A 15,655-nucleotide genomic window follows, 5' to 3' on the forward strand; every position below is an offset into this window, starting at 1 on the left:
AACTTTGCTAGCTGCTAGCGCTAAATCACCCCTACTTTACACATACACACACAGTTACTTGTTCCAGCTCCAGTTTGGCAAGGAGAGGTATGACACAGAGCTTCTTCTTCATGGAGGTTATTTAGAGATTAATTGGGGCTTCTTGGACAGGGAGGGAGCTCCTCCCTGAGCTTCATTCAGTTTTCTCTAGAAAAAGCAATATTTCTTCTTAGAATGTCCATTGTCAGCCTTGCTGGCAGCACATGTACAGAAAGCTGCATAAAAGCAGAGCCACAACAGTGAGCAGCAAAAGATACAAAAGAACTAGCTTTATTTGGGGTCCTTAAACCAGAGACAGTGGGCCTTAGATACATCTTTGAGAGGAGAGGATGTGAAAAATGATCCTCAAGGCCCCCTCATGCCTTAACTGCTACAGGGTAATTTTGCTTATGTGACATGAACACCCCAGCAGGAAATCTCACGGCACCTGAGTGCCTTGTGTAGCACTGATGCAGCTGTAGAGGACCAGAGTGGTAGAGCCATGAAATGTCCCAGAGTCAGTGTGGGAGAGACCTGGAAACATGAGGCTCTCAGGGTCAGCAGGTCTTTTGTTCTCCACTGCCTTGAAATGAGCCCTCTGTCTCTGCCTCCAGAGGTGGGAAAGTTGCGGATGGGCTCAGAGTGGGGCCAGGACAGCAAGCGAGTGGGACAAGGTGGGTCTAATTGCACTGTGAAGGTTTTCATGGGGCCTCTAGATCCCCTCCGTCTTCATTCCCCATCTAAAGGCAGGAAACCTTTGTGCTCTCTTCCCTTTATTGTAATCAGCTGTGTGCTCCAAGAAGGATTTGATTATATTAATCTCAAGAAAAAGAAAGAGATGAGCATTTAAGTCACATTAAGTCACAATGACAAGTAATTAAACTGGGACCTCATTTAGCCTTTGCAACTAAAGCCAAGCCTGAGAGGAAGCTAGCAAGGCACCTACTTGCTCAGGATACAAAACACAAAGTGTTCATTCCCAGGGTTGTGGTGGAGGACTTACTCTTGTAGGACCTGAAATTTTGCACTCAGATAACTCTCTTGCCTTCTGCACCTGACCTATGGTCCCCTTTGTGCTCATCTTTTGCTGTCATACACATGGAACCAGCCATAGAGAAGTTTGAAATTGTGCATACAGCTCCAGGATTGAAATTAAGGCCCATCTTTTTGCTCTGCTAGATATCAGCATAATGGCGAGTGGCCCAGACCCTGGAGCATTTGGAGGAGCATCAAGAATTCCAGCATGTACCCTTGTTAACTGGTATTCTGAGCCAACTCACTGAAATACTCAGCTTGAGTTTTCTTATCTGCAAAAAGGAGGTAATAAGGTAACTGAGTGCCTTCTGCACAGCACTGCCATGAAAGTCACGGGGTCACTGCATGTCACGTGCCTACAGCACTGCTCGGAACAAACGTCTCAGGACACGAGGACTCAGTGACAGTCAGGAAGATGACGATGGTTATGGTGTTCACAGTAACCATGCTGCTGGCCACAGCAGTGACATCTGGCCCCATGCTGGCTTTTGTTATTACTCCCATCCAATCACACTGCCTGATAATGCTCAGCATGCTATCATTCTCATGAGGTTCGCATTTTAGCAAGAATATCTGAAGTACAAGATCTCCAACAGTAAATTATTAGGTATTATGTTTGAATCTAGGCAGATTACTTTCTGGATTACAAGAAAGTATGAGTGGCCCCAAATCACACAATTCAAGTCATTCCCAGCTTTACTGGCTGGCCAGTCCACGTGAAGCTCTGCACATGAAGGAGTTCACTCTCCCTTCAGGGTCATGAGCTAAATCCAACAGAGAGAAACTGTCAAGCATTCAAATTTTGGAATCGTCACCAAGCCAGCGTTTTCTAACTTTTGCCCCAGGGAACCCCAGACAAATCTGTTGGCAGCTCACTGATTGCTTGACCCGAGAGCCTGACACTGGGAATGTAAGATTCGATGGTCCATATCACCCCCTGGCCTCCTTTCACACTTGATTACTCTCCCATTAATTGTTGTTAATAATCCTCGAAGCACTTTCTACTGGCAGTGCTGAGCCTTAGTTCATGGGCCACCCGTTTGCAGCGCTTGCTTCTGTGGCCGTGGAAGTCACACTGCGCATGGACTGAATGCCAGTCCCGAGCCCAGCTCTTATCAGTCAACATCAGCTCATGCAGGGTGTCCTGAGGAGGTGCACAGGGTGTGAAAGCTAAAGCCAGACAGGGTGATGTGCGAATAGGGTGTCCAGCCTCAGGTGACCGCCCATCTCCTTGTTCTTCTGTCACTAGACTGTGTTTATAGAGGATAGAACTAAAGTAGGGGTGACAAATGAAAAGTGAAGGCTGAATTCCTGCCCCGGGGCACCAGCCTGGCACCTGGTGAGATTTCCTATGAGAGGCTGCATGCGGAGGGCGCCTCTCCTCCTCAGCTGGCCTCCCTGGGCTGCTTGTCCCTACACTGACAGGTCTGATTTCATCACCCCAAAGTGGAGCCCAGGGGCATTTGATGTGTGTCATTCTGGATGTCACACTGGACAACAATGCCCGCCCACAACCCCTGAGCTGAGGAGAACCTTGAAAGGCTCTGGTATTAGCCAAGGTTCTGATTAACCAAGGGTAAGATGCTGAACTCTTGCAGACACTGGCACCGTTACCAATGGGTCTCCCTGGCCCGAGCTCCTATTCTGTTTTGTTCTTATTCTTCCTCCTTTGTCTTTGTCTTTGTCCTACAGTATTTTCCTCCTGTGATGAACGGTGCCACCACCCCCCAGCACACACGCATGCACACACACACACACACACACACACACACACGTCCTACTATCCTAAGCCCATGACGATGTGATCCTTTGCATAGTTATGTATGCCACTTGCCTGAAAGAGGATTGTACAGCAAATAATGCATCTGATTGTGACTTAGAAAAACAAGAGGCTCCTCTCTGCCTTCCTGAAAAGAGCCTTCAATGCTGACAGCTCCCTTTGAGAGAAGAACAAAGACAGGCCATGCAGAGGGTTGGTGGGGAGTGAAGAGCACTGTTACAGAAAAGAGTTGAAGAGGAAAGCGGCGAGACTAAACGTCGCTGCAACCAAAGAGAGGCAAGCTAAATGTCTCAAAGAGAGGTGTCGCGAAACCCAGGCAGGAGGCAGGGTGGGCAGGGAATCTGGACTGAGGAAAAGTGGCTTTAGACTCACAAAAAGATGCAAGATCCACCTTTGGGGCTGCACGTGTCCTGCCTTTGATAGGTATCTGCTTCGTCAGCGGGAGTGGGAGTGGTTGCAGGCCAGGTGACGGGCTGATAGACTCTTTAAGATGAGCTGATGCCCTGATATAAAGAGGATGGAAAATTTAGGGAATCAAGGCTGGGTTTTGAGTTTCATGGCTGAGCATGTTAGGGGAAGTTCTTTGTGTGTCTATCACTACGGGGAGGCAGTAGTTAGCCAGGCAGGAGCCACTGCATTCACACTGTGTCTGTATAGGATCTTCTCCTCACTGTCCCTCCTACCACCGCCCATCTGCACACGCACTGTGCCTTACAGGGAACTCTTTCATAGGTGAACCTGGTGCTTGCACAGGCTGAATGGCTATGAGCTCAATCGGCCAAGAGGAGAAGATAGTGAAGAAGAAACCACTAAGCACCGAAGGCTGGCCATGCACGCAGCCCCCTGTGGAAAGCTGACCAGAGAGTGAGCAGCTGGTCTCTTCCCTGGCCCGGCCCACTGCTCTGCTCACCAGAAGTAATAAGGCCATTGAATAGTGAGATCCTCTCTTGGGGTGCTTACATGTGAGCACACAAAGACAGGGAAAGGAAGAAGGAAAAAAAGAAAGAAAAGAAAAAGAAAGAAAGAAAGAAAGAGAGGAAGGAAGGAAGGAAGGAAGGAAGGAAGGGGCCTGGGAGTAGCTAATGATGGCTATACTTCAAGATGTACAACTTCTCCACTGAGTCGCCAGGCTTCTGTCAGACACTTAGAGCCACGTATAGCCATTATTCAGGTGGATTTCTCTGCCTGGAGCACCTTTTTTCTTGTATTTTCCTTGCTACTTTCACTTACTCTCAAAGCAAATGTAACCTGAGAAATTAGGAAAGGTGCTGGAGGAAACACCCAGAGAATACACATGGCATAGCCTCTGGGAAACAAGGATAAAAACTGGGACGGAGAAAGAGAAGGCAATAACTCACCTGGAGACCGCAGCCCCCGAGGACCTGCCAGGCCTCCTCTGTGGCAGTGCAGATGAGCCTCCTGGTGTCTTGAGCTCCGTGCTTCAGGCTGGCTGGGGTGGATGAACTCATGGTCAATTTGGGAAGCCCAGCTGAACTGAGTCAGTGCGGTTCTGGGCGTGGAAGACCCACCGGAGAACTGTTGCCAATGGCATACAAAGAGAACTGGGGATGAGATCTTTGGCTGCTGACTTTCCTGGAGAAGCTTGCCCGGCTGGTTTTCCTGATACAAACTTGGCTGTTCTCATAGCAGGAGCTCGGGTCCTCGCTGTCACCAAAGATGGCTGCAGTTCTCGTCAGGGGAGCTGTGGTCTTCACCGTGAGTGTCGCTTCCTGGCTCCAATCCCTCAGCCTGGTGGCACAGGTCCTTCACTCCCTGGTGCAGGCTTTCTGGCTTCCAGCACTGGCCTTTGGGCCTTCCCGGTGCAGGTCCTCCATAGGGACTTGCACGAGACATTACCGTGGGCTCCAGGCCTTCAGCTGGACTTCTGCAGGACATTGCTGTGGGACCCAGGCCCTCGGCTGGACTCTTCCTGTCTCTAGCGTGTGGACAGATCTCTTGCACCCCTTCGCATTTGACTTTTTAGGTGGCTATTATAAAATAATCCTATAAATGATGTGTTCTGTATTAAATCTACTCCCTTGTAAACCCCAACTACACCAGCTATGCCAGAGAAGGTTCTCTTGATTCCTCCTCTCCCAAGGTCGTGGCTCAGTCCATGTTTGCCAGTTTCCCTGTGCAAACATGCATTTTGTACCTGTCTGTCCACCTCACGCCGCAGGCAGGACGTGTAGAGAGTGATCAGAGCTGGGGCATTGTAGCTGACCTGCTGCTGGGAGGCGGAGCCTGGCTGGAAGGTCCAGGCCACTGGGGTGTGACTGAGAGGTCAAATTTTCCTTCCCAGCTGCTCTCTTGCCTCTGGGCACTCCCCCCACCAAGGCCCTTCACCAGCGGCCCTGCCTTGGGGCCAGCCGGCCAGGGACTGAAATGTGTACAGACTGAGAGCCAGGATAAGCTTCTCCTTTAGGCTCCTGGGTGTTGGCTACTGTGTCTTAATGGTGAGAAAACAACTAAGACAGGAAGCCTCAGTCTTCCTTTCAATCATTGGAAAAGCAGAAAAGCCAATTTCAGATGAAAAAGAAATAACAGTAAAGTAGAGAGGAGAACAATTTAGATGAAACAGGTGGTTAACAACTTTTTGCTGGACTCCACCTTGAGAATACAGGGCAGAGATGAAAGCATAATGGGTTATGTAGCCAGGAAGATTGAGGACTTAAACTTAGCCTTAGAACTCAGCTATGTGAAGATTGGGGTAAGTCATTTACCCTACCTGAGCCCAATTTCCTGAAGTAAGACGCATGCTTTAGTGTCTGCCTCAGGGGCAGTACGTGATGCTCACGATAATTCGAAGAAAACCCTGAGCCTGTTTGGGTATAAACAAATGTTAGTTTTGTGTGCTAAAATATTGAAGAATTACAATATATCACTACAACTTCTGCTTCTCCATTCTCATTCCCTGTTCCAGAAGATACCTGTCCTATGTTCTTTAATAAACATTTACTGAGAATCTACCATGTGAAAAGTACCATTGTACATGCTCGGTATAATGTATAAATTACACATTATATTTAAGAGAGACACTAGAGAGTAGGAAAGATAGCCATTCTCAGAAGAAACACAAACAAATTAAAGTATAAATAGCTTTTGATTTCAAAACACTAAGCCACTGATAAAAGAAAGGATTTGGGTCTAGACATAGTACCCTCCCCGGTAGAAGCAATAGATCAAATACCATCTCCATCTGGAAAGAGACAGGTATGGGAAAGAAACTGGGACCACCATGTTGGGGAATCTGTGCCACCTTTTCTCTTTCTGGGGGAGGGGCAGTAGACCTACAGAGGAACAAGGCCATGAGGTCCATCTGGGACAGGCTGCCAACAGGCTACCCACATATACAGTCTGTTTGGCTGCAGAGTTGGTCCATGCTTTTAAAAATAATCATGGCCCGAAACACTGAAGAGGTACTTGAATCTCCCCCTTATTTTATAAATGAGGAACTTGAGGCTGACAAAGGTTAAGTGCCTTACCCAACTGCACCGTGGACAGAGTGGCCACTGCATGTGTCACCTAGGCAGTGACAGTACTGGCTGCAGGCTGCCGGACTCAGGTGGTCTAACTCAGTGTGCATAAAGACCACCAAAGCAAGAACAAAAGCTTATAAAATACAGATTCTCAGGCCCTGCTCCAACACTTCTGATTCGGGGGTCTGTGGTAGGCAGCACTCTTGGAACTGCACTTAATGGGCACCCTGTCAGGACTGGTGCAGGTGGTCTGAGGACTAATTGCCACCCTGGGTCTCTCCAGGGCTCATTTGTATGGAAACCCACAGCCTCTGCTCTGTAATGAGGCAGCATCAGTTCCATAAAATCCTTAGCTCTGCACTCCCTTCTATAGGTGTAAGCTGAACCTCTTCAACTGAGTTATGGCGTGCATTTGCATAAATTACCATGCAAAACTTGTTAATATTTCCTAGATATCCTTTTTCACTGCTCCATTAGACAAGGCTTTGTGCTTTTGTTTGGGGTTGAATGTCAGCCAATCGGGATCTACAACTGTGTTGGCAGAGAACTCCAGACGGTAATTTATTCCCCTCATGGAGCCAGGGTGTCACCTATCTGTCCTGAGAAATGCTGTCTGAATCAGTTGAATTTTATCATGCAAATTATAGGAAGTGTTATCATTATAAGCAGCAGGAGGTTCCTGATTTGCTATCATTTACACTATAAATGAGTTCAACCTGCTAGGTATAGGGAAGCATAGGAGAGAGGGAAGGACAGTGAGGGGAAGGTTTCGGCCCTGAGGGCTTTATGCCTCCAGTAAAAACCAAAAAATAGGAGCCTTCAAAGAGATGCATGGATCTGCTTGATGTGAAAGATTCAGAATGGGCTAGGCCTTTTGGAGGAGAAGCACGGAAGGAAAGAGGAACAACATGGTTTAGCTGAGCTGTGGTGAAGCCATAAGAGTCGCACCTGGACAGACTGCTCGAGGTGGAACTTGGCCTTGAGCACGAGAAGATGCAGCTGCGACAGAGTCAGAAGTCAGGACAGAGAAAAGAGAATCCGAGCACCGTGTTCCACAGGTAAGGACACTGAAGTCCAAAGAGGAAAAGACCACATGCTCAGAATTGGGCAATGTGAAGTTTCAGTCCTGCGTCGGTTTCTCTGGCTGTCACCTCTAATGCCTGGTCCCTACCACGTATCTAACCTGTGTCTGTTTCTTTCTTCAAGCCACACTCCCTTACTCGCCTTTCTTCACACTGAAAAGTCCTTCGAAGTCGCTTTTCCCACCAATCCATCCACACATGACCGAGCCCTCCAGGAGTACCTCCCCTGGGCGCTGCTCTGTGCTTCCCACTCCGTCTGCCTGTCCACATCTGTTTTTCCACACTCTCAGAGTCCGAGGTAGTACGTTTCCGTAGCTCAATACAGTGCAGTACCTGCCATCTAGGTCAGGAAGCACTGTCAGGGGCAGCCTCCGATATGTTGTCTTCCCAAGGATAATTGCAAATAAAAGAAAATAGAAAGAAAACCACAACACTTTAACCTTTGATATTAAAATTTCAGCCATAATTATAGGAGATGCCTTAGAAATATCTCCAGGAAGAGCTGCCTCCTAATGGCTTCCCTTGGGCCATGTTGGCAAGGAATGCTGAATATTTTCTGTTCACTCAATTCTGTGTCTCCCTAATGGGAACTGAGAAACATAGAGTGATACTCAGGAAACCAGGAGAGAGGGGAAAAGGAAGCAGGACAGAAGAAGGCACAGGGATGATAAGAAACAAGTTGGATAAAAAATGAGCCGCAGGATGATACTGAAGTGAGTGAACACAGGAAGGCAGGGGAAACTTAATTGTGGACTTAGGAGGAGAAGCAATGAAAGTTTCTGGTGGGGAGCTAAATGGCCAGAACCACCAGGGATCTGAGAGTTGGAACAGCCTGAGACTCCTCCCCATTCAGCCACAATTACCCATTTGAACCTGGGCAGGGGATTACAGTTCTCTGGCTTCTGTGCCCCATTCTTAAACTGAAGTGTCAGTGTGAACGAGCTCTATGACTGTATAATTCTTAATGGCCTTATGTCCACAGGAGTCACTGGCAACAGGCCTGTACTAACACCAGGATTTCTGGAAGAGACACAGCCCCCACGGTACTGAAGATTTCAGGAAGCTGGCCAAATGAGGACAGGATCATTAATGACCAACAGCAGGCAGGGCATTGCCGGGCGGTCAGATGGAAGGAGCAAGAAGGGAATCAGATGGAGAAAGAGGTGCTAGCTGCCTAGCTCTGCGCTCTTCAGAAGTGGTCCACATCTTTGCTCACCTTCTACCTTCCCAGCAATATGATGAAGCATATGGAGCTAAATTACAGTGTTCAGGGTCCCCTAGAACCTCAGCCCACTAGGTCTGTCCTTTCCTATTATTAGTACTAATAACGGTGATCAGACATTCCCTTTAGATGGCATCACTTCCATTCCTCCTGAAGCTTCACCAGCCTCACTGGCAAATGGAAAAGAACTACTTATTTGGGGATTTCCCCAGAGCTGTACGGCCACAATGTGAAGACCAGAAGTGGTGGACAGGTGGTAAGGAGTTGGTAATAACAGAAATTAAGACCTCCTCTCACCGCAAACGCGGAGGGCACTTCTAATACAGCCTTGCATATTGGTAAAATACTAGTGGGCTCCACCAGGAACCACCCCCCACCCCCACCCCAGTGGGGACACAGTCATTTGTAACCGTATCATAATAGAAAATTGTGTGAGTCTCTCTCACTTATAAACAGAGAAAATCAAATTGAGACCGATATTTTTCTGTGACGCCTCAATATTCATCATGAACTGCGCCTTACAAATCAAAGTCAAGAACTCCCAAGAATGAAACACTCCTCTGCATCTACCTGCTGAGTGGTAATAAACTGTGTACTAACTCCATGTCTGAGTTCAGTGGGCAGCTTCTCCTGGCAGTGGCTAGATCCCCATGTGTTTTGGTAGTTCCAAAGCCACAAGCATCCAGTTACCTTCCTGCCTCCTTGCTCTTCATATTTCCTGTCAAACATTTGGTTCAAGAAGTTTAATCCCTGGACTCAGGTGAGAGGATGTTGCATGTCTACAAGGCATCCAGCTGGGCTTGGGGGTAAGACACATTTAATTACTGGATAAGCCCACTCAAAATAAAGGAGGTGAGGCAGATGGATTTCTTTGCTCTCAGCAACACCTTCTTGGCCAAACAGACAGAGAGGAGGAACCCTGTGCAGCAGCAGGGAGGCCAGCCTGTGCATGGACCCGCTGCTTTGTTTCCATGCTGCTCTTCGGCTCAGGAGGTGTCAGTGCCCAGTAGCCAGTCCCCTGGCTGCCACATCTGACATATCTCAGACACACACCCTGCACAGGGACTGTCCCTGGAGAAACATCAGTGCTCATTCCTGTCACCGTGAAGCATCCATGCGTAGCTGGGCTACAGGCAGACCCGGTGTTCTCAGGGAATGGCTGTCAGTCACCAGCAGTCCTATAGCCAGCGAGATTACACAGCAAGGCGGCCATCGAGCAGATGGGGTTGAGCAGAGTAGGAGAGGACACAGGCTTCGGACAATCCAACTAGTACTGCCAGTGTGAGATTCTGATGGGCACTGAGGAGTTTCAGGTGGAAATGATTTCCAGGATGATGTCTTTCCATGCAGTTTGCTACTGTCATGCTTCGGAAGGAATCAGCTCTGTGGTTTATAGACAGAACCCGCCATGGTAGACCAGGCCACCACTTTGGGGAAAACATCCAGCAGCTTGGTAAGTGAGCCGGTCACTCATCCGTCCGTTTACCTCAATGAGCAACTGTTACACAGAGAGCATACACCATGCAAAATCGAGTTTGGAACAACGAGTCTCGTGAAAGATGAAACTTGGTAGCCAAAAATAAAGACTATTATTCAGGGTCTGCATGACTCTCCTGAGGCCATCTCTTGGTTCTCTCTTTATTCTCCTTGGACTATCTCTAATTTACAACTTCCTCCTTGGGCAAAGGGAGGCACAAATCAACAGCTATTTTTACAGGAGGCTGATCTGTGATATACTCCAGCAGAAAACGCCTTACTCATCCCACCACACCCATTGGTGTGTGCCATAATATTAGCACTGTTTGAGGAAATGCATCTGAAAGGGAACGAACTTAAATGACCACAGCAAATCTCTGGGTGGAAGCTCCAAATGTCCTGCTCCAGGGTCCAGCACTGGACGCTTCCCACTCCTCGGTGTGACTGCAGGTCTTACCTGCTGCCGGTTTGACCCTTTTAAAGAGCTCCTAGAAGCTCCTGTGGGATGAATGAGTCATGTGGGTGGGTGGCCGCCAGCCCTGGGGCACGTCTGCCCCATGGCTGGAGCAGGGGGACTGGAGGCTCTTGAAAAACTTTCTACCACCTCTAAGAGAGAACAGGAAAGACTGATGGTGGTTTCTTTGTAGGGCATTGTCTTCTGGCAACTAGATGTCTTGAACTTTTCAGGTGACAACAGGAAGGACACAAAAGTGGCTCTGAATTGTTCGTTATGATCCCTGGAAGTTGTCCAGGAGATACAATTTCCCCAGGTTACCATGTCTGATTTTCTTCTCTCTGTCACCTTTGATTGGAGAAAGAGGGCATTTGTGACGGCCTGACCTTTTGGTCTCATGGGATTTGTGTCTGACATTTGACAGAAGGGTAAAAGGTAAAACAATGGTGCCTGTTTCTCTACAGCTGTGAACTTTTCACTGGGTTCAGTCCCAGGCAGGACAGTGAAGTAGACAAGGTTTGCTCCAGAGCTTTCCATCTACATTTTGCTAATTTTGTCCTTCAAGTCTTTCGCATTTCTTTCCCCCATTTATCAGCCCAGTTTACACAATCCTTCCCCGGCTGTACCCCATGCATACACAGGTAGGACTTTATAAGTAGGTCAAGAGGACTGTGTCCTGCAGGAGTCAGAGGCTGCCTAGGATGCCGATCAGGACCAACTTCCTCTGGCTGGCAGGATAAATCTTGGAACTAAGTAGGTGCTGGGGATGTGTGCTTTTCACCGTTGTGTCTGAGTGTCCCCATAGTCTGAGGGAAAGGCTCAGCTCACACGGGACTTCAAAGAAGAGATTTCCTTCACTCACACTGTTTAGAGTTTTAGATGTCAACATTTCTATAAAATGTGGGAAAAATGGAGAAGAGGTAAGAAAATGTAGAAGGAGTGGCAGGTAAGGAAAGATTGGGTTTACCCAAGTAACGAATTCTTGAGAGGCTTAATGATGAGCTTTAGACTCATGAAGGTGCATTCGTGACCATCTGCTCTCCCTGCCACCCTCACCTGCGCCCTGCGGTGCACACGTCACCTAAACATGCAGCTACCATCACGTCTGGCTTTACAACATGTCTTCTCTTATGGACTTGAAAAGCCATTTAGCTTCATCATGAGACTCCTTCTTCCACCCAATTAACACCACTGTGCTGTGGAGACAGGAATTGGTTTCTATTTTTCTTTCTATGTCTTTCAGTTCTAAGCATTAGGCTTTAAAATCACAATAAATATGATTTTTAATTTTGAGATTGATATTGAAGAAAAAGTGAGATCAGTTCTACTACTGAGGAATACAGCTTGGACATAGCACATAAAACCTGACAAGGAAGGGACTGGGAGACGGGAGGATGAGGACAGTGCTGTGGTACTTGGCACTGTGGAGCCTAAATACAAAATTACTCTTCCTGGCTGCATAATTTTAAATATTTCATGTCTAACCCTCAACTTTCTTTCTCTCAGAGTGGAAGTAACAATGCATCCTGTGAAGAACTTGGAGATTGATGAGGTAAATGCCTTTAAGGACACACAGTCACCATGCTGTCCACGGAATGTGGAGTAAGCAGCTTGGTTTGGAGTCATGATTCTGTCCCCTACAAATTCTGAGACTTCAAACAGCTTATTGAGAAACTAAACCTCAGTTTCCTGATCTTCAGAGGAGGCCAATAGTGGCTATTTCACAGGACTGCTTTCCATGGTAAATGAACTGATGTCTGTACAATGCATAGCATAGGTTTTTTGTTTGTTTGGTATCTGGGATTGAACTCAGGTCCTTGCACTTGTGGGGCAGGCGGTGGGACCACTGAGCTAAATCCCCAGCCCTACATAGCATAGTTTTTGACACCTAGTAAATATTTAGTAAATATGAAATACCATCAGGTGCTTTTCATGGGTTCATAGCAATTTCTCTTTTGTTCCTTTGGAAAAAGACTTAAAAAGAAGAGAATCTCACCTTTCTCTTCTTTCTAAGAAGAGAATGGAAAACACTGCCTCTCGAAGTCCTTTCCAGATTCTAATGAATTCTCAGCTGTCATAAAAAATATCTTAAATTAGGAAACCAAAGAGATATTGAACAATCCCATTGTGTGGTCAGATGTAGCTAAAAGTAAAGCCTAGATCTAGTCAGCCTGGTATAGACTGCTATAGAAATTGTAACATGGTGAGAAAGCATCTTTCATATAAACTGAAAAAGCCTCCATTTTGGATAATTTTTAGTTTTATATCACACTTCTTCTTTACATTTACAGACTATGGAAATAGGGCTTTGAATTGGGGTTTTTCCCCCTTTGGTTTGGCAGAATGTCTTGAAAAAACAGACACTAAATTATTATTTCATTAAAGTGTGGAAGATTGCATGGCCTGTGGGACAGTGTGAATCCTCTCTCAGAGCGGAGATAAAAAGCCAGATAAGAGAGAAGCCGAGGCCGCAATAATACAGGGGAAGGAGGCAGGGTCAGAGAAGATCAGGTGGAGACAGCGGAAAACGCAGATGCGGAGGGAGTAACTGGCGCCGGAGCTCCAGGCTGTGCAGTGCTTCTCTGTGTCCGAGGGCCCTCTGCAAATTTCATCTCTATTCTTTTTGTTGCTGAGTGTTTCTAAACAACACCTTAGCTGAGAGCCAGTCCCAACATATCATCTGCATGTGCCCTCTGAGAGAGGAAAGGGGAAGGCACTGGTCACTTTAGAGTCCTTGCCTGACCCCCATTAGAGTAGGAATGACATGTTCTGTAATCTTCTCGAAAGACGCCACGTGCATCGTGTCAGCCTACAAGCTCACAGCCGTCCTCAGGAACAACCTGTTATGGCAATTACTAATGAACCTGTAACCCCAGGCACCTCTCTGTCTGATGTATAGATGTTTCCATCTCCTCAGGAGACCCACACATTTCCGGGCTAGTCTTGGGAAACTCCTTGCTTGCCAGAGAGTACTGAGACTGAGAGCTGAGCGTGGTGTTCCCCAGTTCCACGCCCGAGGTCCACAGCACCCTCTCTGGGACCCGAGCCACAGCAGTCCCCTGTGTCCAAACGCTTCTCACAGCCCTGGGCAGCAGCCTGACTGTGCTCCCTGATAGAGCAGAGCTTTCAGAGTGAGGTACACTGAGTCAAGACTAAGCATGAACCCTGTAAACCGTGTCATTTGGGGGCCAGCAGAAATAAAATGCGCAGAATTTCTTTACCTCTGAGATGATTGAACCTACTAAACTAACCCTCTGCCCATTGTTTTGACAAGCATTTCTACTGTTTGACCCCTCCCTCCTCTTTTTGGTGGTGTTGGGGATTGAACCCAGAGCTTTCACACTGGGCTACATCCCTAGTCCTTGGTATTTTCCATTTTGAGATAGGAATTTTGCTTGCCTGGGCTGGGTTTGAATTTGCTTTTCTGCCTCAGCCTCCCAGAATTCTGGGATGGTAGGCCTGCTGTCTCAGCCCAGTTTAAGCCACTGCGCCATCAGCTTTGTCAGGAGCAGCACAGTATCTTCTTCATAGCTACCCCGGAATACATTTTTGCAAGTTCTGATCAGCTACAAATGCCAGCTGGCCATGCTAGTGACTCACTTACAGACTTCCAGGGGTCTCCTACCCAGGCCAGTGGCCAGCAGGCTCCTCTGGCTCCTCACACATGCCGTTCCTCCTGTCTGACATGCTGTTCCTTCCACGTGTCACTCAAATGGTCATAATGGTGCTTCAGACTCCACCTGAGGTTAACACCTTCTGTGCAGTTTCTCCATGAAGCAGCCTTTCTCCACTCCTTGTCTCTCCCTGTCCTGAACTCTGAAATTGCACATCTGCTTTTATGCTGACTTGTTTACCATTCAGTTTTCCAACCAGAATGTAAGATCTATGAGAACAAGGAAAGTGTGTATTTGTTTGTGACATACTAAGAGCTGATTAGAGCTCCCATCACTAGCAGATTGAAAGAATAAATCAAAAAATAAGCCATTAAAATTAGAGTTTTGGTAACCGTTAAACATATAATCCCCAGTGAAATGTCTGCAAGATAAGGTTTTATGCAGACTATGATCACATTTTTATAAGTATGCATGTATGCAAAAACATCTCTCTCAAAAAATGAAGACTGCACAGATATAGTGTGTTTTCTCTTTGCTGTAGATAGTAAGTAATTTTATTTCTTCAATTTAGTTTTTTGGGTAGTTCCAGACTTTCTACACTGAGCATATGTTATTCTAACAGCAGTACCATTATTAGTCAGCTACAGTCTTGCTGCAAACCCCACTGTTCTCAAGGCCCATTTCTGCACTGCGTCCTTCTTGCCAGTCCCCATCTGCCCCTTCCCAGCCCCCACCTTGGCTCCTGCCAGGGCCCTCATCTGGAGCAGCCTCCCTTTCCTGCTCCCTGGATGCAGCTTTAGCAAGGTGCTCAAGTCCAGCCCCACACACACTGGGAGTCCTGGCATCCAATTCTGACCAAGTGATTATAGATAGAAGTGGTTCCAAGAACCCATCTTGGAAGCCAGGTAGGATAGATGATGATGATGCACCTTCAGATTCCTGTGGATATTGGCCAGGGGGGACTGGCCAAGAGGAGCCCCTCACTGACCATCAAACTGTGACAAAAGCAAACAAATAAATAAATATTTATCATGCTACACCCATGTTAGTGTGGGGTTTATTTATTGCTGCAATTAACATCAATTACTCTAAACAATACATCCATCTTTTCTTCAGGGTTAAAATCAAGTATTACCTCTCCCAGGAGACCTCTCTTTATATCTGCAATAATCAAAACATTCATTTCTGCATGGATCTGACACCAGATCTGAGTCAGTTGTGCTTCATATCAGACTGCGCATTTCAGCTTTATAATTAAATGTTCAGCTCCTGGGAAAGTCTCTTTAAAGTCTGTTAAGTCATTTGCATTACTTACATATGGTCATTTAGATAATAGAGACAGGAAGGAAGGGCAGGAGGATGGAAGGAAGGGAGGGAAAAAGGGAGAGAGGGAGGGAGGAAGTAAAGTAGGAAGACAGGAAGAAAGGGAGAGAGGGAGGGTAGAAGGGAGGGAAGAAAGGATAGAAGGAGAACTGGATGTTTGACGCTGAAACCA

General features: G+C 47.1%; 1 long non-coding RNA gene across 4 annotated transcripts in view; it reads right to left on the reverse strand.

Annotated features, from left to right (window-relative positions):
* Positions 1 to 5,070, reverse strand: part of LOC101718632 (uncharacterized) — a 59,931-nt gene extending 54,861 nt beyond the window's left edge. For 2 of the 4 annotated variants that reach the window (XR_015444269.1, XR_015444268.1), the window contains exons 1-2: positions 4,192 to 5,070; positions 3,206 to 3,336 (exon numbers count right to left, since the gene is read on the reverse strand). This is a non-coding gene — a long non-coding RNA (uncharacterized LOC101718632). The remainder of the gene's footprint in view (positions 1 to 3,205; positions 3,337 to 4,191) is intronic. The other 2 variants (XR_015444267.1, XR_205974.3) reach the window with 2 other exon arrangements.
* Between the last annotated feature and the right edge of the window lie 10,585 nt (positions 5,071 to 15,655).

This window comes from Heterocephalus glaber, unplaced genomic scaffold (assembly GCF_053883595.1).
Source record: "Heterocephalus glaber isolate CG9 unplaced genomic scaffold, H.glaber_assembly_v1.0 deba00001600, whole genome shotgun sequence".
NCBI lineage: Eukaryota > Metazoa > Chordata > Mammalia > Rodentia > Bathyergidae > Heterocephalus > Heterocephalus glaber.